Here is a 19,486-nt window from a genome sequence, read left to right on the forward strand (position 1 = left end):
GGCAGGAGAATGGCATGAACCTAGGAGGTGGAGCTTGCAGTGAGCTGAGATGGTGCCACTGCACTCCAGCCTGGGGGACAGAGCGAGACTGTCTAAAAAAAAAAAAAAAATCCACTAGAATTTATTTGTTCCAAGCTCTACAAGATTAAGAAAAGAAACAAAACCCTGTGTGGATTTTACAAATTTAGAACATTGGCAATGGTCTGACTTCAATGCTGTTTCTTTTATTGTTTAGATTGACTTCATTCATTTTCTCCCAGAGCCCCTAATGTATTGAGTCCTTTATCTTGTATGCAGTCTGAATTTTTTTTCCTGATTTACCAAAATACAAAGATTCAAGCTCTTGATTATTTTAAAACAAGACAAAAGCATGTGTCATAGTAAATACATTCCACCTGATTCAGGTAAGGCAATTACAGAGTTGATTTGTTCAGTTACTATACAAAACTGCAGGTGTAAATCTCTGTTAATATACAAAACAGATGACCACATTGTAACACATCCATTCATCTTGCCTGGCTCACAGGGGAGAAGCAGTGTTCACATCAACAATACCTATTCATATTTTGAGAATGATGGAAATCCCACCTCAGAAATGTGGTATCAACAATACCACTTTACAGCATATTCAATAACGCAAAAAATACATGGCAATTGGAACTTTTTGATTTCACAGTCCTGTTTTTTAATCACTTGCATTTGCCTCTCTCCCCACTGTCTCAATTCATATTTGAAATGAATGGGAAAAATTTTGCAGAAGTAAAAAAATATATAATAATAAGGCTTCCTCTTAACTGCAAAATAAATCATGACCAATTAATAATATCACTGTTAAAAATACTATTAACAGTGTTATGGCTTTAAAAATAATAGTACTTTATTTTCTGATAATTAATAACATTTATTTTTATTTTTCTCATGCTTTTTCAAAGTATGGTGCCCCCTGTTATATTTACACTTTATTTCTTTAGTCCTTTATTGAATCACCCAGCATGTCTTTGGTTAACTTCCTCTTGTTAATACCCATGCCCCTCTTCACCTTGTCAATGCTAATTAGAACCTTAATCTGTTTTTCCAAGGTGTTAGCCAGTTAAAGGATCACTAGCAAATTTCATGAGGTTAGTCTACTGAATCACTTACTTATTAAGCAAAGTGTTAAAAAACCAATCTTACTGAACCATATCCACTTTCTGGAAGCAGCTTCCACTAAAACTGTATTTATATTTAGTGTAGTGACATAAATTTGAAGTAAGACTTTTACTAAGATGGGAATGAAATGTCTATTTTTTAAGGCCAATCATGATAGAAACTTAAAAAATAATACAAAGTAGAATAGATTAAATTAAGGAGGCTGAAATATAGTCTTCAGAATGGACAAGAAATATTCATTAATTAAATGCCTGTAATAACTGGTTACTTTGGACAAATTCAACATTTCTCCTTTCTTAAGGATGATCTCAAAAGGGTTCATAACCAAGAAGTTTGAATGCAAAACGAACAAAATAAACAAATCCTGAACAGGCAGGAATAGAAGAGGAAGGAAGGCTGGTGATAGTCTAAGAGAAGACTTGTAGCAGGAGCTCCTGTAGAGCAGATGAAGACCAAGGAAAAAGCCATGTGTTTGGGAAGATAAGTGCATGCTTTCAAGCCCTGGCTGCTCAAAAGAAATGTCAGACACTAGCTTATGTTCTGGTGGGTGGAGAAAAAAACAGACAGTTTTCAAGCCATGAGTGCCTTTGTCAGGACATACAATATAATAATGCTGCTCATCCATCCTGCTTGAAAAAAAAAAAAATGAACTCATGCTCCTGGAAACCAAGTTCTTATGGTCTACCTGCTGTAGAATCTCCTTATAACTGGAAAGAAACCAAGAGTTGTATTGGGGACAGAGATATTGATTAAGGAGCGACTTAGAACACTTTGTAAGAATAAAGACTAAGAAAAAAAATCCACTTTGAAAAATCCATGCAACAATGCATGCAGGCTTGAAAATGAAGTGGAAGTATATTTAGAGACAGATGAATATTGATACGGTAATGATATACTGTTAAAGTAAAAGAAATAAAGCAGCATAGGAAACAATATATGTACTATAACTGTCCTAATTACTATTTCTAAAAATACTTTACCTAAAAAAAATTCTGAAAGGCTGTCAAAATATATCTAGGTATAGAATATAAATTTTATTTTGTTCTAACTACTCACATGTATTTTTTATTTATTAAAGCAAAAAACATGTATTACTTGTATAGCTATTAAAAATATATGAAAAGAACTATCTTAGGTCAGGGACTTCTCACCACTTTGTTGAGAAGAGGAGAAAGGGTTAAGGGTAATGAAGGAGGCTTAGCTTCCATATCTACTCATTTACTAATAAGTCTTCTAGTTAGAAACTCCCAACATCAGGACTGATAAAGAACTGATTTGGCAACATCTTAAAACAGGGAAATTATAGTTTCAAAGTGACATATATTTGTCATTACTTTCAATGAAATGAATAATTGTACAGTGTGCCTGCTAAGCTATAGAACATACTACTAATAAATTTCTATTCTATAGAAAATACAAAATATTGTTTTGGGGCATCTTTTAGAAAGAATAAAACATTTATACAAAAATTTCAAACTGAGGGTTATAAACTAATTTTTAAACAAAATACTGTACTTGAGTTCCCACTATTATTAGCACTCAAAATACACAGCTTGAATAATTAGCAGAAATGTGGACTCAACAGGCCTAACTGGTAGTCTATATAATTACATCACATAGCTATGTTTTGGCAGGCAAATGCATTTAAAAGCATAGGCAAAGATATGTTCAATGCATAGCTAAAAGAATGAAACATTTATACAGAACGGAAAGTTTAATCTTTCTACATGTGCCTGAGATAACGCAAGGTATTTTCTAAATCTAACTTGTCTATCTGTAGTTACTATTCTATCTGTAGGTACTACTACTAAGCAATAATAGTATAAATTTTACAGTGAAGCCATTATGTAAGCTTTCTCAATTAAAAAATTTCTCTGTATATGCATTTGTCTTCCTCCTTCAGTTTTCCTTTATCAGGCCAAGCACTTCTGTCCAACAATAGGCCTTTTTTCTTTTTTTAGACCAGGTCTCGCTCTGTCACCCAGGCTAGAGTGCGGTGGCATGATCATGATCCTGGGTCACTGAAGCCTTGATTGCCCGTGCTCAAGTGATCCTCCACCTCAGCCTGCTGAGTAGCTGGGACCACAGACACGTGTCACCACACCCAGCTAATTTTTTTTAAAAAATTATCATTTGTAGAGATGAGATCTCACTTTATTGCCCAGGCTAGGCTTGAACTCCTGGGCTCTGGCAATCCTCCTACTTAGGCCTCCCCAAGTGCTGGGATTACAGGTGTGAGCCACAAGGCCCAGCCCAAATGACCTCTTAATTCTTTATCCTACTACCTTCTCACTTCATTAATGCACCCCTCTCATTTGTCTTCAGTCCGCAGTTGCTTCCTCTCTCCCAACTCCTCCTTTTGGCCTACAGCATGCTCAAGGTTATCATTTATTGAGGGGAGGAGGGGGAGCTTTTCCTGACAGGAAGATGCTCTGGCAACTCAGTAGCTCCAGCCTCCTCATTTCCAAGTCCAACAGGAGTCCTCTCAGGTCATATCCTTCCATAACCTCTATGCCGCATCTCCTTACAAGGTTGTTTCTTGGTTTGTGTGGCACTGTCCTCTAGGAGTTTCTTTCCAACCCACCTCTTCTGGCTTATCCTACTTCTCTCAACCTCTTAACACAAAATTCTGTGCTGAGCTTCCCCTCTCTACCCTGCACTTTCTCTCATTTATCTGATTCACTCCTATTCTTTTAGCTCTCGATGCCAAGCCGTTAATGCCCTCAATAAATCTCTCACAAGCTGCTTTTCTCCTTTTCCATTGAGGCTGTCCTAGTTCCAGAACCTCACTACTAGTCCAAGTTCTCATTCTCAATTTCTTTCTTCCTTTAAGTCATTCTACAAACTATTGATAGAGTAATCTTTCAAAGGCTCTGATTGCATCAGTCTTTTCTATTCAAATATCTTAAATGGTTCCTCACTATCTACTGTTCAAAGTTCAAACCTCTTGTTACGTGGCTCTAAGGCTTTTGATTTGCCACTATCCCTGAATATCCTACATTTTGTTCACTATGTCTGTAGGCCAAAAAATACATTGATTATGTCCACCACACCTGCTGAAAAGGTATCCACAATTCAAGACTCAGTTCAAACTCCATCTCCATGTTACCCCATCTCCCTAGTACGGAAGTAATCTCTTCCTTCTTCATGTATAGAAAGTACCTGACAGCTTCTTGCTGACCTTGATGTCATTCTATTTTGCCTTTAAAGGACATGGACCTTTCTTAATTCCATTAATTGAATATGACTTGCATCAGGATTCTTATTCGCTTTCCATAGTGCCTTCAATGGAGGAGGCAGTGTTAAACACAGACTATTCATCTGGAATTAAAGACTACTTGTCCAGCATCTGAGCTAAAGTCTAAGTCTGCTTCTGCCTTATTTCTTTCTTTCTTTTTTTTTTTGAGACGGAGTCTCGCTCTGTCACCCAGGCTGGAGTGCAGTGGCATAATCTAGGCTCACTGCAAGCTCCGCCTCCCAGGCTCACGCCATTCTCCTGCCTCAACTACCCGAGTAGCTCGGACTACAGGCGCCCGCCACCACGCCCAGCTAATTTTTTGTATTTTTAGTAGAGACAGGGTTTCACCATGTTAGCCGGAATGGTCTCGATCTCCTGACCTCTTGATCCACCCGTCTCAGCCTCCAAAAGTGATGGGATTACAGGCGTGAGCCACTGCGCCCAGCCTCTGCCTTATTTCTGAAGAAAAGATATGGGATAAGAATTAGCTAAATACACAATATTATGTGTGTTTTTGTGAGGGGGGAGAAAAAAAATAATTTCTTTTTTTTTTTTTTTTGAGAACGGGTCTCACTCTTGTTGCCCAGGCTGGAGTGCAGTGGCGCGTTCTTGGCCCACTGCAACCTCTGCCTCCCAGGTTCAAGCAATTCTCCTGCCTCAGGCTCTTAAGTAGCTGGGATTACAGGTGCTGGCCACCATACCCAGCTAATTTTTGTATTTTTAGTAGAGTTGGGGTTTCACCATGTTGCCCAGGCTGGTCTCAAACTCCTGACCTCAGGTGACCGCCCACCTTGGCCTCCCGAAGTGCTGGGATTACAGGCATGAGCCACTGCGCTGGCTGATTCAAATCATTTCAAAGCATTTTCATTTTAATTATTTTACAAAAAGTAATTATGAGCAATTCCACTCTAGGTGTATACCCAAGAGAATGGAAAAATATGTTCATTTTAAAACTTGTATATTTACTGTCACAGAAACATTATTAATAGCCAAAAAGTAGAAGCAGCCAAAATATCCATCAACTCTTGAATAATCAGAATGTGGCACACAGATATAATGAAATATTATTTGGCCATAAAAAGGAATCGTCACTGATGTACGCTACAATGTGGATGAATCTTGAAACATTATGCTAAGTGAAGATGTCAGACACAAAAAGACACATATTGTCTTGTTCCATTTATACAAAATGTCCAGAGTAGGCAAATCCATAGAGACAGAAAGTAAATTAGTGCTTACCAGGGGTTGGGGATAATTGAGAGTGGCTGCTAACGGGTACAAAATTCTTTTTGGTGTAATGAAAATGTTCTAGAGTTAGATAGTGGTGAGGTTAGATATTGTAACAACATCACAAATATACTAAAAACCTGAATTTCATAATTTAAAAAGGTAAGTTTTATATCATAAAATTTTATCTAAATTAAAAAAAAAAACAGAAAACAGTTATTAGTTTCATCCCCCGAATGACAGCTTCAATTTGTGGTATAAAGGAAAAGAGCTCTGACCTTTCAATCAGCAAATCTAGGCTTAAGCCAAGTCACTTAACTCTCTTACTTAACTGTGGCGTCTTTAGGATGCAGCTGAACTTCTCTAAGCCTTCATAACCTCATCTACAAAGTGAGGATATAATGCCTTACAAAGTCACTGTGAGACTCACAATATAACATAAAATTATTATTTCAAATGAATAAAATCTGATAGTTATTTTGCATGCCTAAAATGATTTTTTTAAAATCCTAAACTGTATTGAATAGCCCATAACTTCACTGAATAGTCCACAACTTTTTATTGTTGCCATGTTATCTAACCAGCTTTTGTATTGTCATATATGAATGACATCTTGGGGCCAGGTAGCACTTATCCTGTAGGCACTAACAGAACAGTACAGAGTTATTTAATTCCAATCTTCACAATGAGGGGTACATGGCCCAACAGTTATAAACACAGGCATAGAACTGAGTTTAAGTCCAGGTTCTGCCACAGATCTTGAACAAACCACCTAACCTCTCTGAACATCAGTATACACCCCTGTAAAGTCTATGTAAGAATATGTATGTGAATCTACACAAATATCCATTATAGAGGTTCGTTGAGATACTCATTATATAAAGCATGTATTGTAATACCTAGCACCTAACAAGCACTCATTCAGCAATTGTTATTGTTGTTGCCCATCCTGTGGAGTAACAAGTTTAAATGACGGGTCTTCAGCTACAAGACAAATTTGAGGCCAGGCATGGTGACTCACGCCTGTAATCCCAGCACTCTGGGAGGCTGAGGCGGGTGGATCACCTTAGGTCAGGAGTTCGAGACCAGCTTGGCCAACATGGTGAAACTCTGTCTCTACTAAAAATACAAAAAATTAGCTGGGTATGGTGGTGGGCACCTGTAATCCCAGCTACTCGGGAGGCTGAGGCAGGAGAATCGCTTGAACCTGGGAGGTGGAGGTTGCAGTGAGCTGAGGTCGTGCCATTGTACTCCAGCCTGGGCAACAAGACCAAAACTCCGTCTCAAAAAAAAAAAAGAAAAGAAAAAGAGAAAAAAAAGGCCAGGTGTGGTGGTTCATGCCTGTAATCCCAGCACTTTGGGAGGCTGAGGCAGGTGGATCACTTGAGGTCAGGACTTTGAGACCACCCTGGCCAATGTGGTGAAAACCCATCTCTACAAAAAATACAAAAATTGGCCGGGCGTGGTGGTGCATGCCTGTAATCCCAGCTACTTGGGAGGCTGAGGCACGAGAATCACTTGAACCCGGGAAGTAGAGGCTGCAGTGAACTGAGATCGCACCACTGCACTCCAGCCTAGGTGACAGAATAAAACTCTGTCTCAAGAAAATAAATTTAAAAAAAAAATCTGAGGCATAACTAGGAATAGAGAAATAGTTTGTATACTTATTTAGGTAACTAGAACAGGGGATGAGTCAGTGCCCTTCCTGTGTGTTTTTCTAGCATCACATGGGTCTCTGTAGCATTGCTGTACCTAAATAGTTTGTTCCCTTATTAGTTAAGGAAGAAACATAGTCCTATTCAGCACTAGTCCAAGGCCTGACCCGAGTAGATGCTCAGTAAATGTTTACTGAGTACATAAATGGACAAATAGTATGGTGTTACTGGCTGCATCTATAGCCAAGCATCAAAACAAACTCAAAGCATTAACTAGACATTTTCAAATATCCATACTCTTACATATATAAAACATTTTGCATTTTAAAAGTTTTCATTTAGGTATCCTATAAGCTCCTTGGCATCAATACAAAGGAAAGTATATATTATTTAAAAAGATAGGAGACCGATTATAACACCCAACTGAAGTAATAAATATTCCTATCTTTAAGCGTCTGAATATATACTTTGTCTTGCCTAATGGAATTCCCTAATAGTTTTTGCAGGGCACACCTTCACAGAGCCTAACCTTGTAACACAGCAGGCACTTAATTGTACTTAGGTTACTTAAATAATTGGATAAAAATGCTTCTTGGTTGTGTAAAATTAAATGATTATATTTAATCTATAGTTCTTTTTTTTTTTTTTTTTTTTTTTTTTAGTGACGGAGTCTCCCTCTTTCACCCAGGCCAGACTGCAGTGGCGCTATCTCGGCTCACTCCAAGCTCCGCCTCCCGGGTTCATGCCATTCTCCTGCCTCAGCTTCTCGAGTAGCTGGGATTACAGGCACCCGCCACCGTGCCTGGCTAATTTTTTTATTTTTAGTAGAGATGGGGTTTCACCGTGTTAGCCAAGATGGTCTCGATCTCCTGACCTCGTGGTCCGCCCACCTCGGCCTCCCAAAGTGCTGGGATTACAGGCGTGAGCCACCGCGCCCGGCCTAATCTATATCACTTTAATAGCAGCACTTTGGGAGGCCAAGGCAGGTGGATCATGAGGTCAGGTGTTCGACACCAGCCTGACCAACATGGTGAAACCCTGTCTGTACTAAAAATACAAGAATTAGCCAGGCATGATGGCATGCACCTGTAATCCCATCTACTCAGGAGGCTGAGGTAGGGAGAATCGCTTGAACCTGGGAGGCAGAGGTTGCAGTGAGCCAAGATTGCGCCACTGCACTCTAGCCTGGGCGACACAGTGAGACTCTGTCTCAAAACAAAAAAAAATCATATATATACACATATATATAAACACATATATAGTTTCTCATAAAGAAAAGCAAACATATCAATCTGTAACCAATTACAAAACTGTCTTCATTTGTCTCACATTTTTCTGTAAATGAGGTGACAGACTGGACCCAAATAGGAAAAATACTCAGGTCCCTTCAACATTACTGTATTACCAGGGTTACTGATCTTATCTTATTTATTTTTTGAGACAGAGTCTCACTCTGTTGCCCAGGCTGAAGTGCTGTGGCACGATCTTGGCTCACTGCAACTTCCACCACTGGGGTTCAAGCAATTCTCCTGCCTCAGCCTCCCAAGTAGCTGGGATTACAGGTGTGTGCCACCATGCCTGGCTAGTTTTGTATTTTTAGTAGAGACAAGGTTTCACTATGTTGGTCAGGCTGGTCTCGAACTCCTGACCTCAGGTGATCCATTTACCTTGACCTCCCAAAGTGCTGGGATTACAGGAGTGAGCCACTGTGCCCAGCCTGAGTTGACTTTAGATAAGCATGATGAAATACATTTACTATTTTTTCTTTCTCTTCAAAATCAGTTTCCTCCGCCTTATGCTAGGAACTGTGAAAGATTTAGCTAAAAGATATGGTGTTTGTATTCAAAATGTTTACATTAGTGAAGATACAAGAGTGTGTGATAGAAGACACTACACACATTTTTGTTCATTGGTTTGCTAAATTAAAAATCACCCGAGAATTTGCAGGAAAATAGTAGGAGTAGGAAAAGCATCTAACAGGTAGTACACTTCACACAGGATCTTGAAGGAATGGTAAAATCTGAGTAGGCAGCAAGAAGCTCCAAGCAAGGGCTTTTTGAGTGAAGTAAAAGGCAGAGACTTGAATGAGTTTGGTGTGTTTGAGAGACCGACTTCAATAGAACAGAATGAATAGGCCCAAGATCATAGGAAATGAAGCTGGATAAATAGCGTACAGGCAAATCAGAAAGGGTGTTGAAAGTCAAGCAGAAGAAGTTAGATTTAACATAGTGGAAAACAGGGAACCACTGAAGCTCTCTGAAAAGGGAGTGACATGCTAGAAGTAGCATTTAAAGAAGATTCATCATGATGAGTTGGAAAAAAGAGACTGAAATGAAGGCAGGCCACTGTGGTAGTCCAGGAACGAGGCAATAAGGGTCTGAATAGGAAAGGTGCACGAGGTACAGTGCATTTTACCAGCGATGTAATGAGCCTTGAGACTATTATGTTAGGAATTCTCAGAAACAAGGAAGAACATGGAATAAGCCAGGAGCTGGCTAGGAGACAAAGGGGTTACATTACAGATTAACACCCTGAAATTTTAAACACTAGAAGTATATTCACAACGGCTAAACATTTTTTTTTCAAGTATCCTATAAGGAGTTTCCTTGTTTGGTTTAGTGAATTGACTGCGGGTGTCCCCTAAATTTCACATCTGTTTTGCTAACACATCCCTATGAAAATCTGCTTATGTAAGAATTAGTTTTAATATTTTCAATACGTCAACAAAGTTAACTGACCCAATACAAGATATGAACCCTAGAGTCTCAGATGGTGAGAACGGAAAACATTCTTTATGCAGTAGTTGTCCTTATGTGTGGGGAATATGTTCTAGAACATCCAGTGGATTTATGAAACCATAGACAGTATGGAACTCTATATATATTATTTCCTTTCCTATATATACATAACTACAATGAAGCTTAATTTATAAATTAGCCACAATACTCTTGCACTTTGGGGCCATTATTAAGTAAAATCAAGGTTACTTGAACACAAGCACTGAGGTACCACAACAGTCAATCTGATAACCAAGACAACCAGCTACTAAGTGACGAATAGGCACGTAGCATCTACAGTGTGGATAGGCTGGACAAAGGGATAATTCATTTCCCTGGCTAGAAGGAGTAGGTCAGCAGGAGATTTCATCACACTACTCAAAAGGGTAAGCAATTTAAAACTCATGAATGGGGCCAGGCACAGTGGCTCATGCCTGTAATCCCAGCACTTTGGGAGGCCAAGGCCAGAGGATCACTTGAGGCCAGACCGGATTTGGCTACGTCCCCACCCAAATCTCATCTTGAATTGTAGCTCCCACAATTCCCAAGCGTTGTGGGAGGAACTCGGTGGGAGGTGAGTGAATCATGGGGTGGGTCTTTCCCGTGCTGTTCTTGTGATACAGTCTCATGAGATCAGATGGTTTTATCAGGGGGAGTTTCTCTGCACAAGCTCTCTTTTTTGCCTGCTGCCATCCATGTAAGACATGACTTGCTCCTCCTTGCCTTCTGCCATGATTGTGAGGCCTCCCGAGCCATGTGGAACTGTGAGTCCATTAAACCTCTTTCCTGTATAAATTACCCAGCCTCAGATGTCTTTATTAGCAGCGTGGAAACAGACTAATACATCCTGTCTCTACAAATTTTTTTTTTTTTTAATTAGCTATCTGGGAGGCCAAGGCAGGAGGGTCCCTTGAGTCTAGGAGTTTGAGGCTGAGGCTGTGGTGAGCTATGATCGCACCACTGCACTCCAGACTAGGTGGCAAAGTGAGACTCTGTCCCAAAATAAATAAATAAAATAAAACTCATGAATGGTTTATTTCTGCAATTTTCCACTTTAGTATTTTTAGACCACAGTTCACCATGAGTAATTAAAACCACAGAAAGCAAGACAGGATAAGAGGGGACTATTGTATTCAAATATACATGTAAATATCTATGTTCTATTGTCACCAAAACAAAAAAATTTTTTTTAGCTGATCTAAAATCTTAAGACACAGTCCTAACTTTATCTGAGTGGTGCACTCAGAAGAAAACAAACACACTCTGCTGAGAAAATAACATTTTAAGAAATCAACACTTCACCATGTTGTTTCCTGGGCTGTTCCATCAAATTGGGAGGAAATGATCTCAACTGAAACAAAATGAAAAATGTTACTAAAGTGAAATTTGTCAGATTATATAATCATTTTGATGAATAATTATTAAATCTACAGTCAATCCCTGTCTCCTTCTTCCTATCCCCTTGGAACAGGTAGTACACAATGTGGTAACAGGAAGGGCATAAATAAGATCGGTGGATTTCATCCCTGTGTTCCCTGGTACTTTCTAAATACTTCTATTATTATAATGCTGATTTTATTATCTATACATAATGCCATGTGTTGTTGTATCTCTTTCCATGATTACTTTCTGGTGAAGCTATGAATGAGAACTGAAATATCCAAAAATGGCAAAAATAAGCATAACTATTCTTGCACACTGAGCTCTTCCTTTACAGTGTGTGGCCAAAATTATGCTTTTCATACATTATTTCATTTAATCCTCACAACAATCCTGTGAAGTAGGTATTATAATTATATCAATTTTACAGAAGAAGAAACTGAGGTTTCGGGGAGGTTAAGGGATTTGTGCAAAGTCACAAAGCTAGTAGGTGGCAGACATGTTTATCTGCCACACTCTTATTAAACATTAAACTATCCTGCCAATCCCAAACCTATGTGACAGAAACTGAAAGTAAGAAATACCAGAAACCTGGATATGCTGCTGATCATGTAAAAGAATTAGGGAAGGGCATCAATTCTAAGAATTGTGTGATACAAATGATAGCTTCCTTGACTCACTTCCAACCTTTCCTTGAACTGAAAACATGGCATTCCATTCCTGAAGGAGAATGGGACACTACTATGCACTGGGAATGTAACTGTCCCCTCCCCTCTTTTAGTAGGATAACTTGCATTACTATTTGATGGTATTGACAGGATCTCAATATCTTCTCAATTTGGTCACTTTCTTTTGTTTTCTTTTTTTGAGATGGAGTCCCGCTCTGTCGCTCACGTTGGAGTGCAGTGGCACAATCTCAGCTCACCGCAACCTCCGCCTCCCAGGTTCAAGTGATTCTCATGCCTCAGCCTTCCGAGTAGCTGGGATTACACACTTACACCACCACGCCCAGCTAATTTTTGTATTTTCAGTAGAGACGGGGCTTCACCATGTTGGCCAGGGTGGTCTCAAATTCCTGGCCTCAAGTGATATTCCAACTTCGGCCTCCCAAAGTGCTGGGATTACAGGCGTCAGCAACAATGCCTGGCCTCAATTTGGTCACATTAAAAAAAAATGATATGGCCATGTGCAGTGGCTCACACCTGTAATCCCAGAGCTTTGGGAGGCAGAGGCAGGAGGATCTCTTGAGGCCAGGATTTTGAGACCAACCTAGGCAACACAGCAAGACTCCCTCTTTACAAAAAAAAAGAAACTTTAAAAAATTAGCCAGGCATGGTGGCACATGCCTGTAGTCTCGGCTACTGGGGAGGCTGAGGCAGGAGGATCACTTGAGCTCAGGAGTTCAAGGCAGCAGTGAGCTATGACTGTGCCACTGCACACCAACCTGGGTGACAGGGTGAGACTCTGTCTCTAAATAAACAAGCAAGCTACTACTTAGATCAGCCAGTTTAAGACTAACTAGGTTGGCTGGTGACATAAAAATGATTTCTTAATAGAATATCCAGTGACCCGAGCAACTTGCATAACTCCTACCAGTGAAACTAACCTTTAAAAAATGTTCTCAGTACATGAAATGTATTCATAAGATACTTCTAAAAATAACTCCCCACTGTAATTCCCTCCTTATGCATCTGGGCAGAGATGTCATATTTCCTTCACAAAGCTTCCTTTTATGTTGCAACAGTAAGAATCTCAATTTCAAGCTAAACCAGAACAATCTAGAACTATAAACTTTTTCATAAGACATGATTATTTGTATTAGTATGCTATATTTTATATAAATTGTCCACATGTGATGGGACATCCTTACATTTTTAGCTCAGAACTATTTTTAACTGGAAGACAAAGCAGCTGTAGTTTTAAATTCTGTCATCCTTCCCCCATCTTTTTTCTGCTAACACGTGGCTTTCCACAAAAGGGTCAGTGTGATCTTTGCAGATCAGAGATAAGGAATATGGCCACAATAAACTATAGAAGGTTAAGCATGTTTTAAGTAATTCAGGAGTTTAAAACTTGTCATCTATGTATAAAACAAGCAAACAGTTACAAGTGGTTAAATAAACATGTACAAATTAATAGGATGGAGTTTGTAACTTCTACTTTTCCCTTCAACAAGTGTCATTTTGGCAGGCAGCCATATAATCTGCAATAATCTGTCATCACGAAGCACCACCCACTTCCTCTGCTTCACCCCCATCCAAGCTATGACTGGGATATTTCTGGACTGCTAATATAACATTCAGACAATCATAAAAGGCCTCTCAATGAAAGCTGAAATTAACATAATTTGTACTTTTAAGTTTTAAACATGCATAAATCTTAAGGAAAAAGGATGTGCTATATGACATCACATTTTAAAGATTATTTGACACTTAAAATTTCCTTTTTCATACATTAGAAAGAATAGCACCCCCATTAGTAATATCCACTGCAATGCTTCTTAAATGAAAACATCCTATGCATAATTATAAGACTTAATTTACACATTTAACCTGCACAGTATTATGAGTTTGGATATGACAGTCACATGTTAGCCTATGCATTTTATTTAAACCTCATTCCAAGAGACTAGTGAAGTTGGTAAAGAAATTATTAAGGTAGCTTTCCTGATTTATAACATATTTTGCATTAACTTTTTAACATACAAATGATGACATGTCAAAAAAAAAGTATCTGTTTTCCTACTTTAACTAAATTCATTTTATGGACTATATAGTAGTCACATAAATTGTTAATAACCTAATGGCCAACATGTTTTATTTTTATACTTTAATAAGTAGCTAACTCTATGTATTAAATTGATTTAAAAAGTTACAAAACAAAATAAATGTGACCAAACCCTCTGACTTTTCTGTCTCTAAATTTGGTATTACATTCAAGAAACAGCTCTGCTTTCTATACTATTTTCCCTTTCTGTGAATGAAGAAAAATAGGAGGCAGGCTTGTTACTTTTAAAGATCTCTAGGATGAATAGTGTGCCACTTGGAGTAGCTTGATTGTGAAATATTGTTTTAAAGTAATAATATCATCCATTAGCATAAACTGCATCCATTTAAGATGACCTTCAGTATATTTCAAGTTTTTTATTTAAAAGACTCTTCCGACAAAATTTTGGTATTGTATTTCATGCTCAGCATTTACCTTAGTTATTCAGGAGAAAGAAAAAAATTAAATTTTTTTGAAAAATTGCCACTTTTGTTTGTGGAATATCAAACTACAAATTAAATTAAATAGAGCACATGAATCCAATGACTTTTGAGGTTGATTACTCTCAGCTGGACTTTGAGCTAAGGCCATAAATATTTCACATGAAATTCAACAGAGTTTACTCATTTTTTTTAACAGTGTTTAGACACAAACCATATTTATAATAAACATTAAATGTAAAATAAAATACCAATGACACTTACTCACAGTAGATCTCAAATGCATGTCCTATATTTCCAGTTCAACATACTAAAGACTTAAAAAATTCCGTATTTAGCTACAACAATCAATACGATTTCCCCAGAGATGGCTTCATTTAAAAAACTGCCTCTTCCTCACAGGAAAGAAAAAACTGAACTTAAGTTATAAGAACACCCCAGGCTATCAGCACCTTCATCCCGAGAAAGGAAGTTATTACAGACACTTAGTTTTTTAAGTGAGGCTTAAAGAGAGTACTTCCTGGTCAGACAGCTAACGTCAACAGCAATTTATACAGCTTTGCATTTCGACATTTTAGAAAGAACTCTCTAAAAATTTTTCCAGAATTTTCCCCCCAGTACCTACAAAAGAGGAAAACTTGCTCAAGCTAATCTTATATAAAAATCTATGAAAGTCTATCAATGCTCACCGTTATGGTATCAAGTAGATATCTGAACTGGTTACTATTATTGATAATTATATCAGCTTAAGTTTTAATTATTTTACACTTAGGCACTCTCCACTCTCCCTGCATACTAGAGTAAGGTTTCATGGAACACAATATTAGAAAGAAAAGAACCAATTTACTTACAGGAGGACAACTCACCATCTCTTGATAATGAAGAAAAGGCAACTATTCTCATTTTAATTTGCAAATTGAAAGTTAATTCTCTTTTAAACTTATGTATTTAAAAATCTTTAAGAAACTTTGTACAATACTAAAAAGGAACTGCAGATAAAAACAGCGTGATCTGGGTGCCACACATTACTATCAGTATTGCAAGCTGAAGTATTTCCTGTTACAACGCCCATTGGTTCCCACAGGTGCAAGTGCCTATGGGTGGTGGCAATTCACCCTTCCTTTTGTAAGAGATCCACTAAAGGAGATTTAAGATTGGCACAAGCAATGCTAGGAACTATTCGAACAGAACTACCTTGGGCTAATACCGAGAAACACCCAAACTAGGATGATTGTGAACTGATGATTACCTAATTCAAAAAAGCTGGAGAAAGTTTATTTCAATACTTTCATTATTTTTCTAAGATGCACGATTATTAAGAATGTATGTGGTCAGGCGTGGTGGCTCACACCTGTAATCCCAGCACTTTGGGAGGCCGAGGCAGGCGGATCACCTGAGGTTAGGGGTTCAACACCGGCCTGGCCAACATGGTGAAACCCAGTCTCTACTAAAAATACAAAAATGGCTGGGCGTGGTGGCAGGAGGCCGTAATCCCAGGTACTCGGGAGGCTGAGGCAGGAGAATCACTTGAACCCAGGAGGCGGAGGCTTCAGTGAGCCAAGACTGTACCACTGCACTCCAGCCTGGGCGACAGAGTGAGACTCTGTCTCAAAAGAAAAAAAAAAAAAAAAAAATATGGCTGGGCACGGTGGCTCACGCCTGTAATCCCAGCACTTTGGGAGGCTGAGGCAGGCAGATCACGAGGTCAGGAGATCGAGACCATCCTGGTTAACATGGTGAAACCTCATCTCTACTAAAAATACAAAAAAATTAGCCGGGCGTGGTGGCGGGCACCTGCAGTTCCAGCTACTTGGGAGGCTGAGGCAGGAGAATGGCGTGAACCAGGGAGGCGGAGCTTGCAGTGAGCCAAGATCGCGCCACTGGACTCCAGCCTGGGCGACACAGCGAGACTCCGTCTCAAAAAAAAAAAAAAAGTATGTGATTTCATTCAACAAATGCTTACTAATTGGCTTCTATGTGCAGGGCACTATTCTAGGCACTAGGAATACAATAATGAACAAAATAAAGTCCCTGTGGTCATTCATATACTATTTAGTGGACTTTTGAGCATTTCATATATAATGAGGAAACTTCCATAAAGGCAGAGATTAAGAAATTTGTATGGAAATTTGGAAACTCAATTGTAGTTAGTGTAGTTACTAAGAAGCATTGTAATAAGTGGTCACCACTTTAAACCTAAACAGAACTTTTCCAGAAACTGTCACACAAAAGTAGTGTTCTTTATGTTTTAATTGTTTTTAAAAGGCCATGTTGGAGGTAAAGGCATATGTTCCAGCAGGGAAAAGGAAAAACTTCTCACTATGAGTCATCAGTGACTAAGTTATTTTAATTCAGGCTTAAAACACATTTCAAACCCAATTACTTGTACATGCAGAAAGCTGATAACAACCCTAAATTAACATCAGAAGCTTGATTTGACCAATTTTCAGGGTCAATATCAGCATCGAAGCAAAACAAATGAAATTTTTTCTCAAGGGATAATGCCCCCGTACTGAATTTTATTATTATTTTGGTCTTATTAGACTTTAATGCCTAAAAGCCATGTCATCAAGCTTCCACTAGACTTCGTTACAGTGAACAGAGTTTTCTTAGGTTTTAGCCAGAATGAGATACAGCCATCTTGGATGTATGGTGTGGTAGTAGGAATAGCTTTCATTTGCATTCAATGAAATAAAAATATAGTAAATTCAAGGCTGCTCCAAGAAAAATGTAAAACCCCGAGAGTAGAATTTGCAGATGAATACTACTCTTCCAAACTATCATTTACTTCCTTAGGATTTTTTTTTTCTTTTTTTTTCTTTTTTTTTTTTTTTTTTGAGATGGAGTCTCACTCTGTCACCCAGGCTGGAGTGCAGTGGCACGATCTTGGATCACCGCAACCTCTGCCCCCTGGGTTCAAGCGATTCTCATGCCTCAGCCTCCAAGTAGCTGGGATTACAGGCATGCACCACCACATCCAGCTAATTTTTGTATTTTTAGTAGAGACGGGGGTTTCACCATGTTGGCCAGGCTGGTCTTGAACTCCTGACCTCAAGTGATCCACCTGCCTCAGCCTCCCAAAGTGGTGGGATTACAGGTGTGAGCCACTACACCTGGCTAGGATTTTATTTCCTTATTATTTTTTAAATTTCAACTTTTATTTTAGATACGGGGGTACATGCACAGGTTTGTTACATGGGAATATTGCATGATGTTGAGGTTTGGGGTATGGATCCCATCACCCAGGTAGTGAGCATAGTCAAACTATTAATAAAAATAATAATAATAATAATAAAAAACATGCTGGTGAGGCTTCAGAGAAAAGGGACTGCTTATACACTGATGGTGCGAATGTAAATTAGTCCAGCCACTGTGGAAAGCAGTCTGGAGACTTCCTTATTTTTAAAATAATGAAACCTTTTTAGCCAACAAATTGGAGGAACTCTCAAAGTCAAATTTCTCTATTTAGTCAGTCAAGAAATATTTATTGTGCAACTACTAACTGCTAGGCACTGTTCTATGAGTTGGAGATACAGCAATTAATAAAACAAAAATCTTTGCTTTCATAGACCCTAAAATTTAGGGGTGTCCAATCTTTTGGCTTCCCTGGGCCACAATGAAAGACGAAGAATTGTCTTGGGCCACACATAAAATACACCAACACTAACAATAGCTGATGGGCTAAAAAAAAAAAAGAAGGTCCATGCATAAATCTCACATAAATCTCATAATGTTTTAAGAAAGTTTACAAATTTGTGTTGTGCCCCATTCAAAGCCATCCTGGGGTACATGCAGCCTGCGGGCTATGGGTTGGACAAGTTTGCACGTAGGAATATAAGACAAACAAGCAAGAAATTCAGCATGTGAGGTGGTAAGTGCTATGGAGAAGGATACGGTAGGAAAGATGGAACAATAAGTTTATTTGTTCACAGTCGCAAATTGCCTAGATCACACAGTAAGAAAAATTGCTTTGGAAGACCAGAGTGCTAAGCCTCCCTCTCCCAGGCTCTACCTCTGACTCAAGTGAACATCCACCTTCTGTTGAAAATGACAATCTTATTTCAATTGTTGCTAATAGCTAGACAAAGGAAAACAGGCCAGGTGTGCAGCGGCTCACATCTGTAATCCCAGAACTTTGGAAGGCCAAGGTGGATGGATCGCCTGAGGTCAGGAGTTCGAGACCAGCCTGCCCAACATGGCAAAACCCCGTCTCTACTAAAAATACAAAACACTAGCTGGGTGTAGTGGCATGCGCCTGTAATCCCAGCTACTTGGGAGGCTGAGGCAGGAGAATTGCTTGAACCTGGGAGGCGGAGGTGGCAGTGAGCCAGGATTGCACCACTGCACTCCAGCCTGGGCAACAGAGAAAGACTCCGTATCAAAAAAAAAAAAAAAAAAAAAAAAAAAAAAAAAGAAAGAAAGAGACAGGAAAACAAACTTCCAAATACCAATCTGATAAAAATACCACTTAAGGAAATAAAATAACAAATATGAAACACTGAGTCAAAGGCCACTTTAGAGAATATTATCAATGTTAAAAACGAACATACAAGTATCCATATACTTGCTACCACTGGCATCAGATTTACCAACTGTCAGGGTCACAAGTGAATTCTTCTCTTAGGAATGCACATTATCTTCACCAGCAGCAATAATTATATCTTACAATTGCACACAGAATTGTATGTATAATTATATTTAAATATTATTTTGAACCTAAAGTATTTAAATTTCCATACAATTTGACAATTAAGATACTAGTTGCAAGACACTAGGTTAGATGTATAAGACACTGTCCTTTTAAAATTAAGAATATGGATATCTAAGAAGGATAAGTACAAATCCTACAATGTA

The 19,486-nt window shown here is 38.6% G+C and overlaps 1 protein-coding gene across 5 annotated transcripts in view; it reads right to left on the bottom strand.

Moving 5' to 3' along the window:
- TAOK3 (TAO kinase 3) overlaps positions 1-19,486 on the bottom strand; it is a 223,663-nt gene that overhangs the window by 194,794 nt on the left and 9,383 nt on the right. Inside the window, exon 1 of one of the 5 annotated variants that reach the window (XM_034934616.2) lies at positions 14,897-14,915. The exons of the other annotated variants lie outside the window; for them this stretch is intronic. The gene's annotated coding sequence lies outside the window, so the exon portion shown is untranslated. Of the gene's footprint in view, positions 1-14,896; positions 14,916-19,486 lie in introns of those variants that run through there. 5 annotated transcript variants of the gene reach the window in all.

The sequence above is a fragment of the Pan paniscus genome, chromosome 10 (assembly GCF_029289425.2).
Source record: "Pan paniscus chromosome 10, NHGRI_mPanPan1-v2.0_pri, whole genome shotgun sequence".
Classification (NCBI taxonomy): domain Eukaryota; kingdom Metazoa; phylum Chordata; class Mammalia; order Primates; family Hominidae; genus Pan; species Pan paniscus.